Source organism: Natator depressus, chromosome 2, assembly GCF_965152275.1.
Source record: "Natator depressus isolate rNatDep1 chromosome 2, rNatDep2.hap1, whole genome shotgun sequence".
NCBI classification, from domain to species: Eukaryota; Metazoa; Chordata; order Testudines; family Cheloniidae; genus Natator; species Natator depressus.
In genome coordinates, this window is record NC_134235.1 from 57,412,128 (window position 1) to 57,415,280 (window position 3,153).

Here is a 3,153-nt window from a genome sequence, read left to right on the forward strand (position 1 = left end):
GAAATAACAATAAAAACTGTATTCACTGTCTTTTTTTCCCCTTTAGTTGCTTATAAATTTTTTGTTTTGTATACTGATACAAAATTTGGGCTGCACTTAATTATCCACTCTTAAATAATGTATAGCTATTTTGACATGAATTATTGTAAATTTTGTATAGCATGACTCTTAATTCTTGATGCAGTTGCTTCAACAGCTCCCCCTGCTTAGAATTGCAGGCAAGCATGGACCTGGTTACAGCAGTAGCCCTGTTATGGGGTTGTATACCCTGAAATTTGTCTTATTATGGAAATAGCTACATCATGTTTTGGTTTTTAACTTTTAGATTCCATTGCATCTGATCATAAAACTGTAAGATCAGAGTTCAAAAAGTGATAAATATACATGTAAAATCTCCATTCCAAGGACCAGCGTGCTTTGTGTCTGATGTTTAACACAAGGACATTCTTTGAGTTTGATGCCTTGTTCAAAGATTGTACTTCAGCTCCAAAGGGCAAGAATGTTTAAAAGCACTAATCATGTGTGATTCCAAATCTGTCATCTGAGAGTTTGCCCTCTTTTGGCCATGTTGGTGCTATCTGGGGAGTCTGGTGAAGAGAGCTCTCGACCTCCTGGTAGCTTTTTTTTTCCCCCCATGGATCTTGAGACGAGAAGGGATGGTCATGACCATCTACTGTGGTGAACTGCATATCACAGGCCATAGAACTTCACTCAGAGGAATTTCGAGTGGAATCCTCTGTCAGCAGAAGTGAAACATAGGTACTGATTACTGATGCATGAACACCTTTTATTTAACCAGCTACCATTCTGAACATAATTATTTAGAGCTTTCTCTTCAGTGATTTATTGGAGCCCGGGGTTTATAATATCAACTGGTTTCCAGAGAAATTATTCCTTAAACTCTGAGGGTCTTACAGAAAGATTGAGTTTTACACCTTAAAGCGTAAACTTTGCCTTCACCTCCAAAATCCTCTGAAGAGTTATGTACTTTTGTCTGCTAGTAGAGGTTACTAACATTGCTCACGCTTGACAGATGTTCCTGGAAGGCTTTTAATTTTTCAGAAGGGCCTCATTTCCAAATTCACCCCATATGCGTAGTCATTTTCTTATCTGGTAATGGCAGATCCCAATTGTTCCAAGTATCCTTGGATTATTATTTTATTTTTTTTTAACCAATGTGCTGAAAGCTAGCAGTAGTTGTCTGACTTGTAACTAGGAAAGGCCAAGTAGCATCTTGAAGAATGGATTTCTGATTTACTATAGAAGTAATTGCCTTTGTTTTCTCTCCATTGTCTTTTCAAAAGTATTCTGATCAAGATGACAAGACTATATGATCCTGATGTGTCTATTTCCAGTCTGCTGCCACCCATTCTTAATTCATGTATTAAGACCCTTTTAGCTTTGCTCAGGGAACTCTCAGTGGCTTAAATTTCTGACTTCCAAATCATGATCTCTGTATTTCTCTCTTCAGTTGTAATCTGGAATTTACAAAACCTGAGCAAAGTAAGTTAGTGCGGACTTAGCAACATGTCTTACAAATATGGTTGGCATTTGTAATTTGTTTTTCCTTGTTCTGCTCTATTTCCTAACCTAAATCGGGTGCAAGAAGTTATCTACTTCTAGCCTGCTTAGTTTCTGTGGCTCTGAGCTGGAAGACCAGAGTTGCTGATCCCGGAGCAGAGAAAACTCTGAGGTCCTCTGTGATTTATGTGGTTGGGCTACAGCTGTGAGTCTGAGCAAATGGCTAACAGGATGGAGTGTGTCTGTGAAGAATTAGAGTGGGGAAGGATCTGGATGTCTGTCTTGTCCTTTCATAGGTATGGAATCACAGACGTTAGAAATGGGCAAGACCTATGCGATCATCTAGTCTGTTCCTGTCCCTGTCCCTAATACAACTTTATTCCTAGGCTGCAGGAGACCTTTACGCTTTGTCCATGTTGATTGTAATTTCCCATATATCCCATAAGGAGAAACTTGTACCCATTTCCAGCCTAAATTCTTGTTCTATCTAATATGGATTTGGATACCACTTAAATACATTCTTGCAAATTTTATTCCCTTGTCAGTATGCTGCCTGAAAACCAGCTCTTCTCTGTAGCTGGACTTAAGATGTTCTCTTTATACAGAAAATAGGAATGTAAGACAGATACTGAACGGTCATGAACTGCTATAGGCACCTAAAGTCCATAAGGTAATTGTCCTAATGGAGTTCATCTTCAAATAATCCATCCAGGTTGTTACCCACACACTGTAGGGGCACCCACCTTTATCCTGTTCTTATGGCTCTGGAGCCACAGGTTGGCCACCCCTGCCTTTAACCAATCATTTTATTAAAATATTACAAAATAATTCTTTGACCAATCCTAACACATTTTGAAATAATTCTTTACCCAATCATGTCCTACCACCTTAGTTGATTTAAATCTTGCAAAACTATTTGTGACAGACATAAATAAAGAACCAGACAGAAACCCTACAGGTAAACCATAGAGAAGCAGGGACATAAAGGCAAAACAATAAAGAAGTAGAGATTTCACAACCACAATTGTTAAGTGATTCCTTGCCAGATAGAATGCTATCAAACAAAGTTTTCTTTAAACATCGCAAGATCTGTTTCTTTATCTGGTGGTGGGTACTATTAGTTCAGGATCGGCTTCTTAACAGCCTGATATTTCATTGTTTTAATTACATTTAACTGGAACGTGAGGCTGAGACTTTCTGCTTCTTGGCTCATGGCTGCTGCTAACCTAACCTGGCTGCAGACAAAGGCCTCAGACTTTATGAAGTGTGTGGTGCAATGTTTTGTAACAAAGATATTTCACACTCCAGAAGAGCTAAAGGCTCATTCCACAAGTTTCCTAAACACCTTTGCTTTGTGTGTGTCTATTTTAAAAGCAACTTTAGGTGGGATTCTCTATGATCATATAACAAATGTTCAATAGTTTGATGGCACACTAGAAATCTGCTTAAGAATGCTGGACTGCTTTATTAAATTTTCAAAGGACTTGGTTCTTCCTGTAGACTTCCTACTATTTGTTTGTCCCAAAGAGTAACTGGTCCCCTCTGAATTGTACATGACTCAAACATTTTAAAACCACTACACCTGTTTGGGGATCCCATTACCAAATGTCGTATACATCAACCCTTCTCACT